We start from the raw sequence: 26,940 nt of genomic DNA, 5'->3' as shown, positions 1-26,940 counted from the left end.
AACTCCATCAATTCACATCCATCTCACTTCTGTTCTGACAGGATTGAACTGTCCATACTATGGAACTAAATAATTAGCCCAACCTTGTCCAACAATACATAAGAATCAAGGACCTAGAGTTGGAAAATTGACTTTTTTTTCCTCTAGACATGGTTAGTCTATGTAAATCTGCATCATTTTCTCTAAATCCTCACATACAATGTAGAGGAAACAATCTGTGCTACCATATCTGTGACCTGGATTTTTTTGGTCCTCTTAATGCATCTTAATAAAAAACAGGCACACCAGAGGAGAAATAGGACCTATTGGGCTCTCCAAGGATTGAAAAGTCTTCATTTAAGGATTTATCTTTTCAAGAAAACGGTACTTATTGTTCCTTCTGAGCTGTCCTGGTCAAGAACAGGAGGTGGCAGGAAATCATTAGGCAAAGGATACATATGGGTCATAGGTGATATTTTTGTACTAGTCTCTTAAAATACTTTGAACTATTTTGAAAAAATTTTGGGGAGCTGAAGTACAATTGTGTTGAAGATTCTCTAGACTGACAGATAGCCACCTGCTCCCTCACCCTTCCCATTTAGGCACCGACAACCATATCCTTAGATCATTACTCAGTTTAGGCTGTTTTCTATGTCAGCATCAAAAGCTGCCTCTTTGCTCACTTTTCCTCTGTAGCACTTCCTATTATCACATCACTAATACAAGATCACTGACAGCCAAACCTCCCAAACACTGCTATGAATACCACTATTTTATCTGTTTTATCCTGCTATGGAAAATAATGCATTGTGGCCATTTTAATAAGCACCTTTGTGGTCAGACTGTGTCTTTCAAAAGAATCATCAAATTATTCATTGGCAATACATTTTATAATACAATTTCCATGTTCTGGAATAGCATATAGGCCTATGTAATTTTGTCAAGATGCTGACTGAGTAATTATACCAAGCAAATAATAACTATACCAAGCATATGCAATCTATAGAATATGAGGCAAAATTCACTTCTTTGTTTACCACTGTTCTTTCTAACTAACTGTCTCTATTGTGTGACCGTTTTTTCATCCCACTCAGATAATGGAGACTTTTAAACTACAGAAAAGATAGGTACAAAAGCTTGCAAGGTACTGTGAATTCGGTGAATAGATGCAGAACTCTTCTTGTTAGGCTACTATGTCTCTTTGTAGATATCTGCATGAACAAATTTCTACTTGTATGAAGTTTTAGAGAGGAGCAGGAGGAGACATGGTGGTACAATCACTGCAATAGGCCTGAATGATTCAAAAAAACCCTCAGCTTCACCTACCCAGCCGTCCTTTAAAGCTCTATGTTTTACAAGTACAGGAGGATTCCATGTTTTAGTCAAGATTCCAAAATACCCTTTCAGATGCACACACCATAGTGCCTTTGGAGATAAAGAGTTAGATCTCTGCTACTTGGTAGAGGTTGGGGACATCAAACAAGGGTAGATTGAGAATTGTGCCATAAACTTAAGTGACAATCATAACAAAAGACTTGGAGAGGAACCTGCCTGGGTTTCATAACATATTTTGTGGGATCAAGACCTGCAGTGGTGAAGAATGCCAGTAGCTTTAAACTCCTAAACATCATTAATTTCAACCTGGAAATAACTAGAATGGACAAACAAGGAATCCCAAGGGAGTACTTCTGTAGTAATTTGAAGACTAAAACAAGACAGAGTACCTTTGTGTGAGCAATACTCGTGATTGGTCTCTGAAATTCTCTTTCCTCAGGAATGCATCCTGCATTGCAGCACAAGTGCAGTCTGTGGCTGGGATCCTCTGCACTTTGCTGTTCTGCTAATACAGTTATTTGCAGAAAAGGTGGCATTCTCTGAATATGTGAGTGAACATAAAAATATATAAGAGCTGTCACAAAATAACAGTGTTTAAAATGGATGACAGTTCCAAAGGACAGACTGGGCAACTATTTGAGCAGTGCCCCCACCTTTAGCATATGTATCACATTTGTTGCTGCGCCCAGCTTGAAGTGTACCTTCACTCCATAGCCTGATTCCCCAAGTGTGGAAGAAATCAAATCTGTCCCACATCTTCCTTTCTGCCAGTCAGTCAGCTGCAAGAAGACTCCAGGAGAAGGACCGGTGTACTGCAATACCCCTCAAAGGGCATATTTTTGTCACCTTGGTGGATATATCGGTGCACAGGGTAATGTACCAATTGCCCCTGAGCAACATGAGAGCTGGAGAGTGAGGGATAAACACCAGCAGATCCCATGACTCATCTCCCTGAAGCAGGGAAGAAAACAGTAAGGAACCCTTTAGAGAAAGCCTAGCCTGTATTTCAGAACTATCACATCTCTTTCAGAAATCAAGATGTATATCTTCCCCACAAGCCTGCAGAAGTGCCTACTCTCACAGATGAGAAACTCCCTGCCCTACTGTGCCTGCATGGCTTGTGAAAGGAGCACAGTCTTAGCCATTGCCACATCACAGGGTGAATAGACTCTCAGACATGCATATTTATATGCTTCCAATCCTTCAAAACCATTTACATTTCCAAGCCTCTATAAAAGTAATAGTTTTACACTGGCTTTGCATGAATGACAATAACAAACAAATAGTCATTTCCATCACTATGTATTTTAAAATATAACCTACAGAACATGAGCAATATGCCTAGTTGCACTTTCAGAGATTACTACCAGCGTATCTTTTACATTCTTCAAGCAAGATGTGAAAATCATGTGGAAGCTTTAAAAGCTCACATTGAATTACTTGATTTATGTTCTTCCACATACATTAATTTTTAGTACCATGCAAATATTTCTTTTGGCACAGTATGCTCTGCTCTGGAGAATTTAACTGGATTCACAAATTGTTACAATATCCCTCTGTTAATTTAGTTCTTTCACAGTATATATTAATGTATGACTATCTAGTAAGAAAAGATAAAATAACCGTGGCTTGGAAATTAGATAAAGGTCTGTAACCATTGCAGCATTGAAATACTGAAAAAAACTTCTGATAGGTTTTTAGTCTTACTAGTCCTAGTTAACTCACAGACTTTCATCAGGTTTTATGGAGGGGATTATGCATGTAGAGTGACGTTGTCTTCAAAGCATGGGTCTGGACCCAATGATCCAAATAGGTCCCTTCTGTATACATGTTCCAATAAAAGCACTGTAAAATTAACAATAGCAGCAAAAAATGCAAGCTTGCAGGTATCTCTGCCTTTTTTTACTGCATAAAATCTCCTCTTTACAAATAACTAAACATTCCGAGACAAATATTGTTAAGTTTTACAATTCTTGGTTTCAGTAAAAATAGAATTTAAGGCATTTTATGAAAGACCAGCCTTTTTTCCCAAGCAAGGAATAAACAGACAATATTTGTTAAACCTTTTTATTCAATCTAACAAAGTTTTGCCCTTCTGGTTTAGTATAATTTTTGTTCTTGCTACCAAACAGGATGAGCTCCAAGCAGTCAAGCATGTATAAAGGTTGAAACACCCTTGAAAGACTACCCTGTTCTTGCTTATAATTTCCTCCCACAACACACAAGCCCTGCCTCTTAGCTTCTTTAGTATTGGTTTTAGGTGTCCAGGATCTCTGCATATTCCTTTTACATTTCTGAAGGGGAAACTGAAAGTGTCAGAGAGGAACCAGGCTGAAGAGAACCTTGCAAACAGACAGGTTTTTTTTCAAATATTTATTTTTCTCATCTTGACGCCTCCAGTTATGTTTGACTTAAGGCACTGAAAGAGCAATCATTCCAGAGGGTAGGAACTTTTTCACTAAGCAAACAAGCACAAGGATTAGAACCCTAAAAGTGTTCATGTTGCATCATACTTGGTGTTAGCTAAAACTTTCCTGCTAACCAGCTCAAATGAGTTTCCAAGTCAGCTGAGCAATCTCACAGATATTTTTGTGACATTTCACTAGAAGCTCTGATAAATAAATTCATCTCATTAGAAAGTGGGTGCTGATTTCTAGTGATAACTTTTGCTAGGCTGAGAGACATCTGCAAATATTATCTATTGACTTATTTTTATACAAAACTTTCTCTGCATACACACATGCTTTGTTCAAATAAAAGCTATTGAGACATATGTATTCAGACCTTGGTTGCAGAATTGTGCAAGAGGTTTTTTAAAAGCTAAATAAAGGTCTTTGCATATAGTGGGCACATGAAAATGTCCCAAAGGAGTGCATGATGTGTTTTAGCAACACCACTCCAAGAAAAGGCAACAGTAGTCTACAGCCAAAGCCCTTTGAATAACTTATCTGGAAGATCATTGAGAAAAATGAGTGGGAAGCATGTGAAAAATCCTACAAAAGCTCCCTGTTAAGGGAATGAAAGCACAGTTGTTCCAGGAGCAAAAATGACACTGGTGCCCTCCAGTAACATGGAAGACATTGAAATCCATGGTCCACAATGTCAAAAATGTTTAATGTATTCTGGTTTTATTTTGTAAGAAAAAGACATATTTCAGAGGTATGGTACACCAAGCTCTTACATAGAAAGAGGCAAGAGTCCTTCACTTTTCAGTGATATTAAAAGCTAGTGGGATGAGCTTATTAAAGCTCAGGCTCCCCAAAACTGTTGCACCTTCACATTTTTACTTGCCATCTTCATCCCACAGTCTTTCCCAACTAATTTCAGCTCTCCAATGTTTCAGTGTTACTGTGAAGGAAGTAGCAAATTTCTGCATAATCCAACCCAGTATAACCCTTTTTCAAAATTCTCTGGTACTCTCAGCTAAAGATGTGTAAAACCTGTTGTAAAAATTCAAAGCCTTAAGCACTGACCCAGTATATTCCCATCAACTCAAAAATCTAGACCACTTTTAGAGAAAAGACACCAACTCCTGGAGAACTTTGCCCATCCAGGAGAGTGTCAGACTGAATAGGAACCAGGGAAGCCAGTAAAGGGGATATCCAACAGAGATCTGAAAGACTGAAACAATAGCAGTACCCCATTCTGTGGCTGCAGAGAAGGCAGAGGGCAGGACAGCCCAAATTGCTCGGACTCATGTCCAAAGCTGGAAGAGTTCTCTGAATCTGAGAGACTTAGTGGCAAACAGCTTGACAAGTCACCTTTTATTACCACACCTGATAATGTGCCTTAAGAACATGGCAAACATCTCCACTCTTGAATCACCATCATCCCAGTAAGACACTGGTCTCTTGATGAATGTTTCAGAAAGAGCCATTACTTTTGCATTACACTATTATACTTTTTTCTTGATATTTCATCATTTTTGGACTTATCATACCACTAATGTTAGGTTATGTAATAAAAAGCTTGTTTGCATCCCCAGAAAGGAGTAGAGATAGATGAAGGGGGAGGGATCAGGAAGCATGACTAATATCCTGTCAGAGCCATTGCAGGATCTACCTGGTCAGCAGAGTGTTGGGGTTTTAGTTTAGTCCTAGTTTTTTTTTTTCCTGTTAAAGGAATTTTTCCCATATGCATGTTGCTAGGGGACAAATGGCTGTGCTTAAGGAAGACAAAGGACCTGGCTACTCTTTTGTTTCACCTGGATGTGGGGGTAGTTCGCTCTCCGAGTTCAGAGAGAGAAGCTGCTGGCTCTTTTAGCCGCTTTTCTTTCTGCGGAGAAATATCCCAAGACACCCGGCCCAGCTTCCCTGCCCTGCTGGAGGCCGGGCTGTGGCCACCTTGCCCCGCCGCTGCTTTGAGCCTTCGCTGCGTTGTAGCCATGCTCGCCCTGCCTGCCCAGACCTCTTGGATACATCGTGTCTGCCACCCGGGATTTGTGCTCGTCCCTGCAGCTCCAGCCTGCTGCTCCAGTCTGCCACTCCAGCCTGCCGTTCCAGCCTGCTGTTCCCAAAGGTCCAGCCGGACACCGGGGCCAGCTGTCCGGGGGTTTGTGAAGCCTTTGTCCCATCCCTTCCCGGGATCCCAGGGCACCGGTGCCGCGTGCTCCCCGAGCTCGCTCCGGAGCGCCCCCTGCAGCCGCGGGGGAACCATCGCACCTGCCCTGCTCACCGGGAGCCGCCAGCGCCCCTGCCGGCTGCGAGCGGAACTGCACCCGAGGGGAAAGGGCCCGACAGCCGAGAAGGCTGGGACTGGGTTTGGGATTGTTTGCTGTTACTGCCAGAGTTATTGGTGTTTGTTTGACTGGTTATACACATACAGATCTATAATAGTAAAGAACTGTTATTCCTATTTCCCACATCTTTGCCTAAAAGCCCTTGATTTCAAAATTATAATAACTCGGAGGGAAAGGGGTTGCATCTGCCATTCCAAGGGAGGCTTCTGCCTTCCTTAGCAGACACCTGTCTTTCAAAACCAAGACACAGAGTCTCTCCCAACTTCTTATTAATTTTGGTTCTGACTCTTTTCCTGGATAAGAGGTATCTATTATGTGTGTGAGTGATGAGTGCAGCAACCACAGTAAGAGGAGGCTGGAGGAGCTGTATACACACACACGGACACGTATACAAATATGTATATGCATATATATATATATATATATATATATATGCATTTTCACTAGTGGACCTTCATCCTGGTCTGCCAAAGAGTGAAACAGCACAAGAACATTTGTGCTGTCTGTGCTTGTAGGAGTGCTTGAAGTGTCCTTTAAGATAGGAATCAAATAGTTTATGTTTTGTTGGGGGTTTTTTTGTTGGGTTTTTTTGGTTGTTGTTTTATTTTTAAGAGAGGAATACTTCAATATTGCACATTTTCTAGGCAAAGTATTGCTGTTCTCATCCCATTGAAAAATTTGGCTGTATGCTTAATACTCCTAAGAAATTCAGTTGAATTTTTTTGAAGACTGACATCTTGTCCTCTTTTTGACACTAAGAGAACAAACCAAAAAGGGTTTGAAATATTACAGGCTGTAAAATAAAGATATTTTTAAGATGCCTGAAAGCAGAGAAGAGTCTGGTCCAGAAAAACATAGGCTCCAACAATGGAAAACTTTTGCAATATAATTAAATGTTCTTTAAATTGTAATCTTTTTGTTTAGGGCAAGCTGAAATGATGCTTTTCCTCAAGGTTTAGGTTTTTTTTATGTAACCGGAAATGATGGTTAGAATTTTCATAGCAAGAGTTGAAGGGCTGTGAAGATGTGAAAAGCAACAAAATATGGTTTCAATATGTCAAGACATTCCCCAAGGAAACTAGATAAGAGTGCTCTGCAAATCAAGCACAGATTGTTGGGTGATGAACAGCACAGACCTGTGCTTACTAGATAATGTTCTTGGTCATCTCAGTAACATTTTACTTATAAAAAGCAGCAGTGATTTGGTTAGAGCAGATATGCAGAAAAAACATAGTTGGTGGTCCTAGCTTTTGCAGACTGTTGCTTTAACACAGTCAAAAAGAACAAATTCTGGTGATTTATTGCTGGAATACATTTCACTCTCTGGGCTGGATGCCATGAAGTTAGGGTCAGGGCTCCGTGGGCTGCGCTAAACATATCTCCTTCAAACAAATAGGCGCATCTTACTGCTTTTTACACACTATCCATTAGAGTCTTCCTGGTCCTACTCTACCCATTTTTACTGCAAGCGTCAACATATGAAGAAAGTAAAAATATTGTCTACCAAAATGTCACACAGTTTTTTCACCCATGGTCAAATGCATAGCTGGCACTGAAAATCAGAACCACTGAGAATGAGCAGAAAATGTCATTACACTCTTGGGTTAAAAATAATATGTCTAGTTAGTATTTCACATCACAAACATCAGGGTCTTAAAATGCTGGGACATACTCCTGCAATGCAAATATTCTCCCTGTGTAAAGGCAGAACTGACACAACATAAAATTTTCTTGTGGAGCGAGTGGTGAGCCTGCTGCAGCCCTGCCTGCTGTCCTGAGGTGAGGCAACAGGCAGCCTCTTCTGAAAGAGAAAATGCATCCTGGGGTATCACCACGAGGGTCAGAAAGACAGATAACAGAAAGCTCCGTCTTCAAAACAGGACCATCAGCTCATAAAGATTGGCTTTATAGTTCTTGGGTAGAAAAAAAAATCTCTGCCAGTAAGGAATAGATTAATATCCTTCAAAACTAGGCTTCAAAACTTCACCAAACTAGGTCTCCTGGGATAGCAGATTAACTCAGCACTGCCCTTTGAATCATTTTGGTGCCAAGATGAGATAAAACAGTGATCTGCATAGCTGGCAACTCTGCATAAATTGTCCTTGCTGAGCACATTGAAACTGCAACTCCAGAGTTTTGGCTAGAACTTTCTACTGTTGTATTTACACTCACTAATTCTTTATATTACTAGAGTGACTACAATTGCAGCAGCGAGTAAGATGCTAGCCAGAATTCCAGTTACAATCCTTATTTGATAGGAAGTTAATAGGGTTACATTCAAATTATAGCAAATCTACATGGGGAGTACTGGTAGCCTCCCGTAAAGCAGAACTGTAGCAAGTGATGTGAATAGGAGCTCAGGCTCCAAACAGCAACACTTTATCCAAATACTTGCAATCAATTACCTGTATTCTGCAGTTCTTCAGCTATGCTGTCACAGATATTCAAATCCACTGACTATCACCTGCTCCATCTTCCAAAATAGTTAACACCATCAATCACATTTGCTTAAAACACAAAAAGAGCAAAGGAGCTGGAACTTTTACAAATGAAAAAGTTTTTATATTTAAATTATATTATACCAATGCATTAGAGTGCATAATTCCAGTACATTATGCACTGTAGTATCATTATTCCTAATGTGTGTGAAAGAGCCATGGGAACACACAAGCATCCTCCTCTCTTTGGTGTTTCTTAGGAGATGTCACATTGAAATCCTCTCCTGCACCACTGTCCTCATTAGTTTGAGGAATTCTGCAGCCAGAGGGAGTGTTGGTGCTGGTTCTTTGAGAAGAAGGCAGCCCACACTGGTGTGGCTGCAGCTTAGCAAGTAAACAGTGTTAACACACAGGGACTGCAAAGTAGCTTAATTCCAGTCTATTTCTGATACTTTGTTGGTGTGTGGTAGCAGCTAAGACTAAATATTTTTCATACCAGTGCTTTCGTTTGAGAAAATATGCTATAGTTTAGGAATTCTCAAGGAATATGTTAGTTTCAAATTACCAGAGATAAAACATGACTTGTAAGTATAAAGATCAATCAATGAACGTTGCACGTAGTCAAAACATGATAAGAGAAGGTAAATGTGGCATCTAAAATCAGGCCAAATTCAGGCTTACTAAAAGGCAGTACATTTTAACCTTGCACGTTTTTTTTCTTCAGAATTCAGCATATTCACAATGGATCATTTTCCAATAGTTCAGCTGTTTTCTTCTCCTAGCTGGAAAAACTACCAACAAATGTAATTTCCTGGACATTATTTGGCAAACATTTTCAGCTAAATTTTTTGTCTTTAAATATTTGTAGACCTATGGAGCCATTACAAATATCTAATTTTTATGCTCTAAATGTTATTGACTAATACTGTAAAACTGGTCAGAAGCACTGTTTGCTATTCTCTCCCCCCTTTCCTGGGGACATGTCCAGCCCACTCTGACAGGAGTGATGTAATCTGCTATGTCCTGAAATTTGTTTCCCATTAATTATATTAACAACCTTCACTTTTTCAAAGCATCTGGTGCTGCAAGAGCTTGACAAAGAGCAGCCTTGACATATTATCATGATACCAGAAATTATAAAATAAAGCAAAAGTAATTGAAAACCCAGAGAAAAAACTAGTGAATTGCTTTATTTTTCTTCCTTATTTATGCAACATTCTGCTCAGCAGCATTTTAGTCTGTTTTCTCTCTGTTAGAAAAAATATACCCACACAACAAGGGAAGCAGAGAAAGGAAAAATTGGTGTATGTGTCCTTCTTGGATAAGGAAAAATTGGTGCATGCAAGACAAGCTTGAGATATGTAAGAAAACATTGTCAAGATCTTGAATGATTTTAAATTAAAAAGTTATTTTAGTTTTCATCATTTAATGCTGTGAGTAAAGAAATCATAGTACTAAATTTGAGAATGAAGAAATGTAGAAAGTAAAATAAAAGTTGGTGGCAAAAAAATAACCAAAAAGTAAAATTTGAAACTCCTATGATGTTACCTTATTGACTGCGCATAAAGATTTGAGCTCCATTAGAAATAAAACTACTGGAGTTATGATCCAGATACTTAAGACTAGCATCAGTAAATGAAACTAAACAAGTATCTGGAGAGTGAAATAGCTTACGGGTTTGACCTCTAGATTTGTACAGCTGGTAGCATTTGAGAGTAAGTTTACTCATGTGCAATAAAAATCTTCTAATGAACTAAAACCTGCACTGAAGAAACTCCAAATAGTAACCCACAGTTGTTTTAAAATCGGTCTTCTCTCTAGACAGGATGTTAGGATGTTGATCAAATCACTGTAGACCTGTTAGAGTGTTTGGCACTTTCTCCTCTTGGACATTTCACACTGTAATAGGAGAAATATAAGCACGAGAGAAAAAACCTCCCATGTGAGAAGCAACACATGAAATGGGTGAATCTGCACAACTTTGTAGTATTATAGATTCCAGTCTTGTTAAAAGAAGTATATATAGTCAGCTACAAAAAAAAGGAAAAATGACAGTGATAATCAGGAACGAAATCACATTATGTATTGGGCTATACATATAAAGAAGCCAAAGATAAATATTTCAATTTGTTTTCTTTTTCTTTCAATTAGGCATTAAATGTCCATTTGAGAGTCTTGGAAATTTTGCTGCAGACAAAGGAAGCAGCTCTGAAATGAAAATGCAGTCTCCTTTCATGAGAGCTTGCAGTGTTCTCAAACAAATCCCTTATCTGAGATAATTTGCCAGAAAAGTGTATTGGTTTTAGTATTATTCAGACAGAATTCATAGAACATGTTTTATATCTGACATTAAACTAGATTATGATAGAGCATTAAGATTACATTATAACATCTTGGCTCTCTGACAGCTTAAGGCACCTGTTCTGAATAACAAATCCTCTTGACTCTGAAACTTGCTTTCCTTAAACTTCCATTAAATAATTTTTTGAGTGTTTCAAATTCGCTGCTTCTAAAAACAAAAAAAATCCCAAACTTTGTTACCTGCATACTCCTGCAAAACAAGCATGAAACAGATGAAAGTGGAGTGGCTTTATTCAAAGAAATAGCTGTAGGAAATCACGAGTTTCCACCTCCCAAAGGTTGAGTGGCTGAAAAGGAAAGATTAATTATCCTTCAAAGGTGCCTGTTTCTATAAAGGGAGCCAAGGGTAAAAAGCCTCCACTTAACGTGTAAATATCTGAAGGCAAGTAAGAAATACTTCTCCTGTGACAGATTTTAACCCTTTGTTGTAACTACCTTTCTAGTGTGGCATGCAGGATTTTATTTAGGACCAGTCAAGCATAAGATAATTCAGTAAGAACACCCTCTCTCTAAATTTTTGAAATAGATAAGTAACAAATTTAAAACCTTCCCCAATCTTTTTCTAAGAACTTAGTAAAAAGCTGTATTAAATTGCTCAGAAAGAGTGTGAAATACTCCAAGACATCAAGTCAAGCAAATATTGCATGGAAATACCATAAGTAGTTCTAATTCTAAGTTAAGTTTGACTAGATGACTAATTAGGCTCCCTTCCAGCTTACTTTGCATGTTTCCATGAAATAAAAAAAAAATGCATAAATCATTAATTTTGCCAGACTTTCCAACACCTTTGGATTCAATAGGAGTTCTCCATTTTTGCTAGAACAGATTTCCTTTAACCATATAAAAAACCATATTGATGTAGATCTCTTTCTACATCTCTGCTCCCACTGAATGTGTTCCCAGAGGATTTACCTTCATAAGAAATTTTCTGGAGGAGAACCACCCCTGTTTCTATGACATTGACTGTTCCACATTTACCTAAAGCAGTAGGGACCACACTCTCCACCTCCAACAGATATTTTTGTTGGTATTACAGAAAAAGAATGCAGTTATTCTATTTGTTTTTCCACTGTCTGCTTTGTCAGAAAAAGTGGCTGTGGCAAATAACAATGATAACATGCAACATTTCCTGCTCTACCTTCCAGAAGGGAGTGACACTTTCTAAAACTCTGTTGGAAGTGTATTTGTCTAAAGACTGATACAAAAGCCAAAACTGCGGTGTTTAGGTACCCGAAAAAGGTCAGAACTTACAAAGATGATCTCTATGACAGCTGCCTTGACCACAGTTGCCTTCTCTTGCTACTATAATATTGCACTAAATGTACACCTTTGATGGACATGTGTGGATCATTCCCCTTTGATGCAGGCTTTCCTTGGATTTCTACCTTCTTCAATGAGAACTTCTTTCTCTGCTTGGTCTGTACAGGTGTAGAAGTCCTGAAGGCTGAAAAGGCATTTTACAGCTCTGTCTCCAGTGGATGTGTTCAAGCATAGTTCGAGATCTCACTTCAGATACTGTCCCCATACATATATCAGGTAGCAAAAATGAATACTTGCTCTTTTTTTTTTTTTTTGTTTGGGAGCTGATGAGATAAAGGCTATAGGGTTTTTCTAGCCCATGGGGACATATTGAGTATCCATCTGTTTGTGGTGTGGCCTCTTTTCAAGTGAGGAATTCTTCAAATACAAGCCTTCCTGAAGACATGGCACTTAAGAAGCAGTTTCACAGATTGCTAATGGACAACAAACTAAGAGCTACTAAAAACAAGCTAATATTGGAATTATGAAAAAATAAACAAAGAACTCTGAGGGTAGATCAAAGGTATTTTTCTGGAAAAGTAAGCTCCCACAGTAAGGCAGTCTAATGTGAATCACAGCAGTAGCTGTGCAGCTCTACAGTGTGAAACAGGAGGAGTCATAGGCAAGGTGAGTAAATACAGGGACTGGAAGATAAAAAGTGTGCCCAGGCAGGCCAACACATACACACATGTGGAACCAACAACTGGACACTTCACTCAAGGAGAATCTTAGTTTGTAAAAGTTGAAGGGATAAGAGGGTGAGGTGAAGTGGAAAGGGAGTGACATATATGAGGTCTACTCAGCCATCTTCTGACACCAAACCTGGTCTCCATTCTTCTTCCCAAATGTTCTGATCAGGGAAAATTAAATTAGGAAAACCAAGATTCAGACACTAAGCAAGAAATTACATGTTTCTTTCCATTCTATTCTGTCATCCCCCTACTGTGTTTGAGTGTCTGTCTCTAAAGGGCAACATCCCCCTGGAGGGGACTCATTTTTGCTTCGAGGACTGTTGCCTCTTTCAATACACAGGTGCGCCAAACAAGCTTATTCTCCATTGGATCAAGAATCCCTCCAAAGCAGGAAGCAGATATTGGTGGTTTTTTGCTTTGATTTTTGTATGGCTGGGGGCTTTTTTGCTTATTTGTTTAGTTTTTTCTTCTCTCTGAACAAAGTCAAAGTGGACTGAAAGAGAAAAGAAGCAAAATACCCCCAATAAGCACAGTTTTACTTTCTTCTAAAAGTTACTCCTGACTAGACAGATCAGATAAATTTGTCTTTTAATTACTAATTAACTTGAAACTTACTTTGAATTGTAAGTAAATGAATAATAGGAACGTATGAACATTGCAGCTTCCTTCTATGAAGAAAGGGCAGGTGGATTGGATCACATTGGATCACTGGTCAAAATAAGGAGCAACACAAATCAAATGAAGACAGCATTGAAGCGAGGTCAAAATTACTGTCCCAAAAACTCTGTTCCTTTTTCAGCTGTTACAACCCCCATTCAACCAGATGTTATTTTTTTCATTGTCCTTAATGTTTGGCTTGTAAAAGAGAATTGTCTGAGTTTGGGCTTTTTGATCTCTTCCTAAATAAACATTTCTGAATGACCATTTCAAGTGTTTGGAGAAAGCTTGGAGTAAGCCAGCAGCTTCTTTGTCAAATCTGTTGTGAAGCTAACATGCAAGTACTTCTGCATATCAAAGAAAAAGATTTGATGAAGAGTCCAGCTGTCTTTTTCCTCATGTCAAAAGCATAATTTTCTTTTCAGCTTCTACAAAACAGCCTCAGGATTCCAATATCCAACTTCAACTTTTGCACAAAGTAATTTTTACCAATATATTTTCCTTTGTTCATGACCACCTTTAATGAGTTCTGTTTTTCTTCAGTGAAGAGGAGGAAACAGTGAAGTGACAAACTTCAAAACAAAGGCACCATTTATATATGACACTTTATATGTTAGAAGAACTTGAAGAACTATTTGGTTCAAAGCCAAGCATTCAGATATTGAGGAAGGCTAGAACGAAAACTGCCTGGACAAACTTAATCAGGCAATACAGGCTTTCATTACATGAATGCACACAATCATTTTCTGTTCAACTCCCATCGTCACTTGGGTACTGTGTTGTGCTCATTAGTGTGCATTATGCACAACCTGGGTTTAACTCCTTAGAAGGAATTTCTTTGGGGGATTGTTTTATTGGTATCTCTCATCTTTTTCCTCCTCAGTTCAGATTTCTTCCATCTTTGATCCCACCAGATTCTGCCTCCACCATGGGGGCAAGGTGTTGTGAGCAGACATTAGTTTTATTTTCTGTCCCAGTATCCAAACTTAAACCAAGTACTCATGTCCACTGCATGTGAGGTATCGTTTTCAAGAGGAGCATGAATTTAGGGGACCAGATGAAGGGAATATGTCCACACATGCTATGGAAAACACAAGTGCTAACTCCAGCTCTTCCTAGGGGCAAGGAAGGAACTGAGCATGATGAGAAAGAACAGACTGGTGAGCCCTGAAAAGTCCCCCAGCTGTGTGTAAATTACAACATCTCAAAGGTGAATTGGGGCAGATAATCATGAGGTGTACATAAAAGACAAATTTCAAGCCTCATTAAAGCATAGAACAGTAAAATTTCCCAAATGGAAAGAAACACCAGAATTATTACCTTACCCTCAGACAAGCCTGATTTTTTTCCAAATATAAAATATAAAATACAACCTGAGGCAAATCTATGGCATGGAAAACTTTAGTGTAAGCTTGGAAAAATTAAAAGCAACTTTAAAAGCAAGGTTAAAAAGAGTTTGATGATGGGAAACATCAAGCAGACTTATCCATAGATAATGCTACTGAGTTTGCTTGCCAAATGCAGAGGTATGTTACAACACCTCTTCTGACTTCTTTTTTAATATGCTTCAAGGTGTTTTTAAATAAAATTAAATTCAAATAAAACAGGTATTTTGGTACAACCAGCCCACTTCTGCACAATTTTCTAATTCCTGATCAGTTTTGTATGCCCTATGAAAGTTCAAAATCCAGTATTCATTTAGCAATGAGTGAACATGTCACAGGTTTTCACTTTCTGAGCTAACCAATCACATAATATAGTTTATTTCTCCAGTGCTAGAAGGGTACTTAGATCTCTACAACAGTAAAGCAGACCTTCTTTGTAGCACAAAGACTAGCCTAGGTTGGCCCCAAATATTTTTCCAGCAGGTAAAGATCCTACCTAAGAAACCCATCTCAGCCCACACTTCTAATAGAAAGGAGAAAGATCATTGGATCATCAACAAGTGTTTTTATAGCAACCATGTGGGTAATGAACCATTTGAAAACCTATCTGGGACTTCATCTGGAAAGCCAAAACTGGCTGACATTGGGAAGAAGATTTAAAATCCCAAGAATTTCACTAACAAACTGCTTCCATTTTTCTTTGGCTTAGCAGATTTTCTTGGGTTTTTTTCTGTTTAGTCTATAAAATTTAGTGGAATTTCAGGGTCAGGGATTTGTTAGTCATAATCAGTTTGCATGTCAGACAACACTGAGTGTCATATTGCTTGCTAGGTAATGACTTGATCTCTTCCCTATTCCCAGGCGAGATTTCTCTTCTCACTACAGTTAGATTCAGTAGGAGCCAAGTAATCTCATGGCCTTTTTGAGAAAATGTCACAGGCATCCGTAGCCGTTTCTTCCTGTTTGCATAGTTTTCAAAGAGGAAAGCAGAGTCTAAGTGCACTAGATGCCACTGTCTCATGCCCATTACTCAAGCAGTACATACAGGGCCCTGTAAAAGCCTGAGGTGAATGGCAGGTCCAATCATTCAGCTTGTGACATAATGCTGCAAGAGATTCACATTTCAGAGAAAGCTTTCACAAGATGTGAATTGGAAAGCCTTCACAGCATAAAACCTGCACATCTAAAGAATCCCTTGTGGGGAAGAGTGTAATGAACAGGGGATACCTTAAGATAAAGTGCAGTGGTACTTAGCCAAAGCTTAGTGACTGTGCTTTAAAAGCACATGAAGTAATGCTTGAATTTATTTGATATTAGTTTTACACATTTATATTTACATGTAGTCCTCTGCAGGTACAAGCCTAAAATACTGCTGTTTTCTATTAGCCAAGCACCCTATAATTCAGTTGGACATGAAAAAAAGTGTTTTACTGGTGATGACCTACATTTTCAGGAAAAAAAAGTCTAAAGAAAATGATAGGCTAAGACAAATAGTCTTATTTTTTTCTTATCTGTCTAAAAGTTATTGTAGTCATCTCTTACTGAGTCTGCTCAGCTTCTATGAAAATAAGAACAAAAGGGCAAATTTTTAAATGGTTGCTTTATCAGTGAATTTAACACCAGCAGTAGGGTTCTAGGCAGAAACTCACCAAAATCATAGTTTAATGCCTACTTTTACTTTTTATAGCAATGAATGGAAGTATGTCTCTAAGAGAATCTGCTTGAATCAGTTTATTGACAATGTTTGTGAACTACAGCTAAAGGGCTCAGTAGGTAACCTCCACTGTAAACTGAACTCATCAGGACAATACAGACCTACCTAAATGTCAAATTAAATTATTACAATTTTTTAAACCTCTAAGGCTTTTTGATGAAGCAATCTCCTCAGCTTCAAACATTGTTCATGTTTTATTCTGTAGCAATAAATTTCTGGAAGATGTCAATATTGACAGAATTTTTTCAACTATGTCACCCTAAATGTCCTCAGTATGTTACAGAGCAAATAGTAGTGCAGGTTGTGTCATAGGAGGGAAATTTTCTTTGGTGACTCTCTTGCCAACAATAGATATAAACCAAATATTGCTTATTACAAACATTTCTTCTGAGACTGTTTCCTAGACTGACAAAAGATTTATAGCATTTTCCCCATTGAGATTGGCCCATGTACAAAAATATCTTTATGAAAACAAGTCAGATGAAAAGGTTTTTTCCCACACCAAATAAATATACATTGCAAAGTTGCTCCATACTCATACAAATATATGTACTAATTTTCCTAGAGGAAGAGACAGTGACACATGTCATTCAGCTGAGCAGGCAGTGCTAACAGCGTCAGGGTGCTTTGTAGAAAGCAAACTAAATGACAACTACACTAAACTAAACTGGGACAATATTAATAAGTTCACACTAAAGGACTTATTACTTTTATCTAGCTCATGATTAGTGCATTTTCTTTATTATTATCTCCAAATATTTTCCACGCTTCCTCTTTATTAATAGGTGGGCAAACCAAAAAACAAAAGGTAGAAAGACAATCTATAAAGTCAATCTAGTTGAGCCTAGACCACATGGCAGAAGCAGACTTGGTCCTGATCTCCTTTATAAACCTGGTTTTATTCTGCCTGCATGGCTGGCCATGACCTGTGCAAGCAGCATCCCTTTGTTTTTCTTTGGAAGGAAATATTGATGCAGGATCGGAATCTACAGTACACTCCAGGAGGTCCCTGGGCTCCAGGACCAAGAGAGAATACTGAGAATACTTCCTGAACTCACCTATCCCATGGTTCAGACACAGCCACTGCCTATTTTAACAGCTCCATGCTTGTCAACATCTTCATTTTTGCTGAAATGAAAGATATTCTTGACTTCTGCCAGGATGAAAAATACTTTTAAAAAGCCTTAAAATTTGATGAAATAGTAATTTCAGTAATACAAATCAGCCCTGCTAATCAGATTATTTTCCACAATATTTCCATTTTTGTATCACTAACTTTATTCCTCTTTCTATTTTCTGGGGTTTTTTCCCTTCAGAAATATACCCCTCTATTCCCATTTCTTGCCTGGTTTAAAATTTCCAAACATTTCCCAGTAATCTGTTTCTGCAATTCAGTGGAATGTAACATTTTCCTCTTTGTGACAAGCCCTCATGAAATGTGAATGATACAAATTAGCAAACATTTCAGGCACGTTGAGGGATAAACTGCACATGTTATTTGGAATAAACCCAGTGAAATCAGAGAATCTTGCAAAATCAAGTTCTAGTGTATTTGTGCTTTGGCTGCTATAAATAATTTCATTGATTTGCTATTACATGAAGAAACATATAGAAACAAGCTGGCATATGTATACATACACAGTCCTTGCTATACCTACCTAGGAGGAAGGAGCCTCTTTAGGAAGATGTAGTAGTTTTACAAATGGGAGACCATACATAGTTTGAAAGGTGCAATGCTTTGTCACCACCAGTGTGTTTGGTTTTTTCCTGCTATGAAACATCTCTGCTATGAAAACCAGGATAGCATGATACCATAACACGTCCCCAGGGCGTGAATCACACCACCAACTGTTTCTTCACCAACTGTGATATGAGAGAGCAGAAAAAACAGATCCTTGGACCACATGGCAGCACCCACTTTGCATGGAGGTGTAGAACAATGTGCTATGAAGTAAATAGTGCTTTTGTACCTTGCAATTCCTCAGTGGAAACCTAAATCTTTGCCTTTTCTGGATTCTTTTTCGTCTTGTGCTTTCTGCAAACCCTAGGTACCACTGACCACTACAGCTCCATCCCTTCCAGACCTAAGTGCACCTGTCTGGCAGGACACAGAGTGCATGTGTAATTTTTATTTGATCTGATCTTATCAATACATCATTTACACAGGAAATTAAAAATTCAAGAACATCACCAAGAGCATGACAATAAATACCATTTCTTCTTTAGAAACAGTATATTAACACAAATAAATTTTGTATGACATTTCAACATCACATATCAAGAAGAAATGGTCCTTGAAGGATTGCACTCATCATCATTCTTAGATCTACATGTGAGTAAAAATAAGAGACGTTACTTATTCAACATGGAAACTTCATTTCAAATGAACACTTTCAAACACACAGCTCTGAGTTTTCCTATTTGTCCTTATGTCAGAGCATTGAAATAAGGCGGCAGGGACTCATTTCACCAATCTCTCCCTCCACCTCTGTGTCTACTTTTGACTTTGTTCTGTATCTCTAGGACCAGTAGCAAAGGCTGAAATCTGAATCCCGCTTGCACTTTTGCTGTTCAGCTCCCAAGCTTAGGCTATTGCTGTATCTGTTTCAGAATCCACCACAATGCACATTTTAAACCAGAAACCCAACTGACTCATATATCTGCTTTTTGATTGTAGCTCATATGTGTCCAAACAACATATGTTGGATTTCACACACATTCCTTTTTAAATTCCCTATTTTTTTTTTTTTTTTATCTGAAGGTAACACTCTCATTGCTTGGACTGCTGTGCATGCAAAATAATCACAGATGGAAGTGCAGCCTGAGTACATATTGTCTGTGATAACTCTTTATGACATGAAGTACCTGACAGGCCTAATATCTACAGCACATTTTCTTACCCCCCAACAACAGGATGGGTTTATGCTTTGATTGGAGTTTCACTCAACTCCTGATGCAGGTAACTGATTCAATAATCTCACACAAAAATGCAGACACTGCAAGCACCTTACAACACATTGTTAAAAAATACACTTATTTTGACAGGAGAGAAAGCAAAACTTAAATGAAGACTTCCTGTGCTTTTGGATGTCTGGAGTATTTTACGTCAGGTCAAATCTATAAAGGATAAATTTCCTCAATCTTGAGGGAATAACATTAGGGTTGTCCAGTTCTCTGTGCTCTGAAGCATTTGACATTTGTGAGACAAAATGATTGTGACATCCTCAGCACCTTTTTGGCAGGTGATGACAGTTCCATAGTAACTGACAACTTAGAAAACTTAGAAAGAAATCCAAAACTTATATAAACATAATAATGGAAGTTAGACTGCTTCTTCCCTTGGTTACTCTATGACTGATACCATTTATAGAAAGTATATAATTTTTGTTTTGAAAGTAGACAAAACAGCTCTCTGTCATTTTCGCAGGACAGAAGGATGGGATTATATGATATGAAAAGTGGTATTTCATATCCAGAGCTGAAAATTACTTCTAGCCAGTCTTTTGTTGTTTAATTGAATCGAGTACAAAATCTTTTTAAGGTGTTTTTTTTTCCTGTGCTGTAAGGCAACACTTTCCATAACCTTATTTTATAATTAGTGCTGCACACTGGAAGCAGACAGTAAAAAAGTTCATGCCACTGTTTATGTGACATCAGCTGAAAAAAGCATCATTAACGTTTTTAGCCAAACAAAGAATGACCTCTTCTAATTATTAGATAGCCTCTCTAGTCCAGAAAACTCTGTTCTGGGTGACTTTTATGTCCTTTACTGTTCTCTTTCTCCTACCTGCTTTGGAATGATAAATAAAACAGGTAGAGCAGGTTCATCCTGATTACCTTTCAGATTCCCAGGCAAACAAGATCCACACACAGTCCCAGATGCCTTAAACACGACCTACCTGCAGATCTACACTGGATCCAGCATTACCTCCAAAAGTAGGCATAGGACATGCCTTATGGAAAAGGCACTCAAGCTTCACTGCTGTCTGTGATCCATTCTCCTCCTGCTCTCACAGCATCCATGGTCATTGAATTAGGATTGTTGCTGTACAGCACATTCCCTTTAGTATGTGTTTATGGACTGGTTGTCCCAGTCCCTAGATATCCCCATGGTTCTCCAAATAAATAATCTTCACAGCACAAACAGAGGTTTCCCTGATAGCCTCTTGACTGCCATCTCTACCAATTACTCTGAAGGCAAAACTATCCTTATCACAGCAGAAGCACTTTCCCTCCATCATCCTGTAGCATGGTATCAGTTGTTCTCACATGCCTGTCTCCAGTCCTCTGTGAAGGACTGCCTTGCCCTGTCCTGTGGCTTTATTCTGTGTGCCCACTAACATGATCTCCTCTTACATGGTGGCTGAAGAGGAGAGACTTCAAAAAGATCTATCACATCTTCTAGCTTCCTGCTACTCTCTGTTTTACAAAAGACCTTGCACAAACAGAAACACCCTTGTGCTGTCAGGTTCCCGGGCCTTTTACCACTCAAGAGAAAGAGCCCCGTATCAGTGCTTGGTGGATGTGAATTAAAATATATCAGTTAAGCAACCTCTTCATGCCCATCTCTTAGTTCATTATCATTGCCCAGTCCTGAAGTCTAAATACTTCAAATTAATTTCAAAGTCACACTTGTAGGATCTGAGATTAAGTTCAGTTTCAGTTAAATATATAACCCCTGTTAAAACACGACAGCATGGGGCTGCTGCAACTCACATGTTTTGTCTCATCTAAACACAAGGAAAGGCATTAAACGAAGACTTCTACCAAAGCAGACAGACAGAATATTCAGAAGTCAAATTCTTAAAGAAAAGGAGAAACTGGCAAATAAAATAGGTCAATGAACTGTACAGATACATAATAATACAATCTGCTTATGAATAATTTGATAAATTTTAATATTTCGATTCAATTTTAAATTTTCTCTGGTGATAAGCAAAGTATTGGAATAAAAGATGAGTTAAATATGTTTATTTCTCTAATGAGATGTTATACTAACATGGGTGTAGATATAGGCTACTGAAGGACAGAACACCCAGGTGACCTTGGGAGGTCTGAATCTTTGTTTCTGCTGCATCCTTTGGCATCACAAAGGACAATCATAGTTCTCATACTCAAAGCATACTCAAAGCACCTTCTTTTCTCTGGCTTTCAGGAATTCAGGAACTCATTTCTATCCCAGATGATATTCAAAACAGTGTTTTCTTCACTTCCACTACCCCTTTTTTGTCGTTTAGTTTAGTTTAGTTTTGTTTTTCTGCATCCATATAAAATACTCTGCTTCACAAGCTCTTCACGGTATATCAATGTTATATCTACCACTTCATCACTCACTTCTTGAGCTCTGAGCTCAACTGGTTTACAGACCTAGCCCCCAACATGCATTTATTGCATTATTAAGTAAAAAAAAAGCTTTGCTTGGTGTTGAAGGATGCGTCAATACACATCTGAATAGACGTGCCAACTTTTGTCAAATCTTCGTCCCTCGTATCTTCTTTTATGCAAGGTCTTCAGAAACAAAAATAAGGGCATTTTAAAGGCTGCCTGTTGTGACTGCCTGCTGATTCTGTTCTTGCCACATAAATGGTCTTTTACTAATTCACACAAACATATAAAACCTAACCTATAAATCTGAACAGTCAGAAATTCAAGTCTGAAAAAGAAAACAATTACCTTCTTCAGTGAAAAGTAGTATCAGGTAAAGGTTATGACTTGCAAGTATATTTTCTAAAAGAGTATGATGAATAAATTTTGGCTTTACTAATTTCTCCAAGTAAAAGTATAGATGTGATTGTAAGCACAACACTTTTAAGCATAGCTCAAAAAAAAAAAAAACTTTTTTCATTAATGTTCTACACCATATCAGGAGGCAGATATGAATATCCGTCTCCATTTTCACAGACAAAGAAACCAGAGCTGAGGAGAATCGTTTCCCCTCCAGTCACATGGCAGGGCTATGTGAGGGTCAGGAACAGATGCTCTGTCCCCTGAATAGATGTCTTGTCCTCTGCCTGCTGTGTCATGCAGCTTGTCTGAGATATATTTGTATTTCTGCTGTAGAGCATGTGTGCTAGATAGGATGAACACCTTTTAGCTTCAAATATTAAATTTTGGATTTTGTCATAAATGTCATATAAAAAGACCTTTCCAAGCCAGAGGTATTTCTGAAGAAATAGAAAAGAAAAATACTTGCTGTTTGAGTAGCGGAGACTTGATTTAAGTCTGTTGTGTTTTTTTCTAAGAGGAGAGCGAATATTTACTTGGACACAATCTTTATTTATTTGATCTGTAAGGCTGAGGTGAAAAGCACTCAGCAATATAATCTGAAATAACTGAGTGAAACTATTGAGAACTTTCAAGTAACTCTTTTTAAACACTAGTGGCTTACTTTCATACTCAGGCTTTCTGAAGTATTTACCTGGTAGTTTCATAGTACATTTTGGACCAGGTATCTTTTTTATTTCCTTCAAAAAACACTAAGCAATGAATGTCTTCACCATATCACAGTCCATACAGGACAAAACTGTGATACAGATAGAGACACTGTCCCTGAGGAAATTTTTTGTTTTATTTTAATTCAGTGTCTCATGTCTCATGTAAGATATATGCCATTCTGTGAACAGCTGGTTTTAGAATTAGGTAAACAAAACCTAAAGACACTTTTCTTGGCTATGAAACAATCAGTCAGAAAAAAACTTTTGAGGTTTGAGTAGATGAAGTGCTTGAACTGGCAACTTGTGTTGTTACTTCTGGAACAAACCTGGGCAGCAGGGAAGACTGGCTGTAATTAAAGGCATGACATACTCTGACAAATAGGGCTGCATATATCATTACCAGCAGTTGCCATTGAAAGGGTGTCTATAGTGGAGAAGACAGGGTAGATTACTGTGGAGCCAGGAGAGTTTAGCATTTGGCAGAGAGTAAGGGCCTAGTCTTCTAAAGGGGGTGAGCTAGAGGATTTTTAATTTTGAGTACATTTCTGAGTTTAAAATAGATTACCTAATTTTATTTTTTTTAACACTGTAATTTCAGCTTCAGTGATCATCAAGCTGAAGGTCTCCCAGGACTCAGGTTGATTAACAAACAGCAAGGTTTTCCAGCTAAATATTGCCAGGTGTATGTTGTAGAGAGCACTACACTTTTCACTGTGAAACCAAAAATGGAACTTATTATTGAAAGTAAACAGAATGAAACCTTGCCAAAAGGGCATGTGCCCTTCCACTGCCACCTACAAAAGTGGAGATACTATTCCAAATCTTTGTCTTCCCCTTTTGTCTGCAGCCCTTCTAGTTTCTCCAGCTGGCCATAAGTGTCAGGCAGAGGCAAAGTCCCAAGCTCTGACCTTTTTCTAGCCTTAAGGCCTATCAAGTTCATATTGAGAAGTATAAATATCCAATAATCCCAGCGCAGTACAAGCTCTAGGAGCTTCTGCTAACACAAGCCCCTAAACCCTCTTTCATAGGAATTGTGTTGCCTGTGTGAACATCTCTGAAACACCATGGACCCTCAGAAGAATTAGTAAGCATAAAAAAATTAATATTATAATACTAAATCATTAGCTTCAGAAAGGTTCATTTTATACAGTGTGACAGATTTTCCCCTCTTTTAATACATTAACTAGATTAGTCTTGGTTTGTTTGGTGCTAAACAGCCAAGGGGATATTTAGAATTATCCACACACATGAAGACAAAGCTCTCTTGTGTTTAAATCTCCTAGCAAAGCATCTTGGTACGAAAAACTTCAACAAACCTGGGAAATGAACTTGCTCAGTATTTCGTGTAGATACAAAGCCATCAACAGCAGTAGTCTGGAGTTGAATTTCTACTGGCATTATTTTCTTATCCATGAAGTTCAAACAGATAGCTAAAGACAAGGATTGGATTTGTGCCAGAGTAATAAAACAGTTCAATGGAGAATGAAGAGACATTGTGATATTAGATAAAGTCTACATCACTCAGTGTTGCTCCCCTCATAAGGAAAGCAATCACATGTGCTTCCCTTGGCCTAATTTAACCCTAATGTTATGTTATTTTCCACGATAATACTTTAACATTTCCCTTCAGCTTCCCTATGAAATGCTTGAACTCTTTAATAAATACTCAGTGGGAACTCATGTTAAAAAGCAAATAGCAGTGAAGTCAAACTAAAAGCGTATTTATCCAGTCGTGTTTTAGGCTGTGAATAAAACATATAATATATGGAAAGCTTGCTATCTTAAGCATTAACTTGTCTTGGAACATTGTCTTGAGTCACTATTTGAACTTAATCTGAACTTCTAAAGATCATTTAGCTATAGATATAGTAAGTGATAACTCACAAAAGAAAAGCAAAACCTGGCCCTGGAGACCCTGAGATGAGTCTAACACATTGACTTAACACATGGATTCTATCCAGCTAGACTGCTTCCAGTTCATGTCAGTAATACTAGCCAATTAATGAGCTTTGACAGCACTGATTTTGTTACATTTTGCCATCATTTTTGGTACAAAAATCACTCTAGCAATGACAGAACCTTGCTATGTGTTTGCACCAGATAGTGTTATGCTTTTTTGTATTTGTAAACACAAACAGTGCCTGGGAGATGAAATAATGCAACAGTAAAGCCACAAGCACAATTTCATCACAATTTCCTCAATGGAGGCTGGTTAAATCTAGGTAGTTCCTGCCAAATATTCCAAGGAATGCTACAAAATATCTGGGGAAGAAAAACTCTGACTGAAAATACCAAAAATAGACATACATGAAGCAGATTGGTCCACCATGTGCTAGGGAGGTCTGGTATTTTAACAATAAAGTGGACAAGTTTTCCGATCTTCTGCTACCTTGGGCTTCCCACAGGATCTCTCCTTGTGAATTGTTTAATTCAGCTTGCAGAAAAGCATTTCTGGGAAGACACAGAACTATGTGGGTTTCCAAATAAGAACTTCTTATTTTCTTGGATTTGTACATGAGAATTTGCAGTGCTGTATAAATGTGATGTAGAAAAAGTAAGCTTGAATTTATTAGTAGACAAAGGAGCTTGAAATCACAATAACTTGTCTTTATACACAATAATAACCCTAGACAAGTTGATGAGATCAGTAGTGAATCTCAAGTTCAGCTTTTCACTTGTTATTGTACAAATGGAAGTAATGTTTGGATTCACAGTGCCAAAAAGATTTAAGTATTTTGAATTACAATTAAAACATCTAAATTATTTTATTTGATTTTTTTTAATTCACGTTTCTCTATGAGACAAGACTGTCCTGATAACTTATTGCATGCCAAGATTGTATTTTCATCCCCAGAATGAATCAGATTAGGTTCACAATCACAGAAGGCAGATTTTGGACACAGTCCTACTGGACAGTCATAACATTTGCACTATTTTTTCAGGTAAAATACCAAAGCTGTTTAACCATGTGTCAATTTTGATGGCCTTCCCAAAAGGAAGGGCACCTCCGATTGCAAGACCAGGATGTAGTCGCTGTTGCTCAGACAACTGTTCCAATAAAAACTGGGAACATGTATGCCTTTGATCAATTTATAAATCATTTATAGGCATGACAAGGTTAACTGTTAACCAGACTGCCACTTGAATTCCGTGCAACATGAATGGGTGGGGTTCTCCTTTTTTATTTTATTAATCTTCAGCCTTCTTTTTTTTTTTTTTTAGTGAAATGATGCCAAAAATCTGTTTGTTTAGCTGCTTGCATGATTTTTTTTAAATTCCACTCAGCAAACATTGCACATGGAAAAAGTATAACATTGAAGACGACTGTAATAAACCCATCTCGTCTGTTTTGTAGCTCTGTTGCCATGTCGTGAACTTTCTGTTTAACTTGAAAATAAAGCATCTTTATCTGCTAACATAGCTCCATTCCTCCCACTATCCCAGGGGCTTATTCTTCAGCTTCCACTTTCAATGTCCAGAGTAAAAGAGTAATAATGGAATCCCTCCTCCCCAGTACAAAAGACTTCCCCTCTTAGGTCTGTTCCTATTTGCGTTAATATTCCATGTGGATGAAAAATGGAATTTATTCAACATAGTCCATCAAAATACCAGGCTGCTCAACAGAAAAAAGCATATACTGGGTCCATCCAAGATGATCCAAATTTTCCTTCACCCTTTGTTCACTACTAAAATAGAGAATTAAGTAGAAACTATATTTTTATAAGTTATTAAATTAGTTTTCTTTCAGTAGGGTTTGTTTGAAGCATTCTGAGTTGGCAGTTTGATCTGGAATCTTTCAACAATACCAAAATTCATTTCTAAGAGACGGGGGGAGGGGACAGGGAACAGAACATGCAGAGCTATTATTCCATCGAATTTCAAGGACCAGCTGTGACAGGAAAGGAAAG

This window comes from Aphelocoma coerulescens, chromosome 3 (assembly GCF_041296385.1).
Source record: "Aphelocoma coerulescens isolate FSJ_1873_10779 chromosome 3, UR_Acoe_1.0, whole genome shotgun sequence".
In the NCBI taxonomy this organism is placed as follows: domain Eukaryota; kingdom Metazoa; phylum Chordata; class Aves; order Passeriformes; family Corvidae; genus Aphelocoma; species Aphelocoma coerulescens.
The sequence above is the reverse complement of the archived record's forward strand: the minus strand, read 5'-3'. Positions refer to the sequence as shown.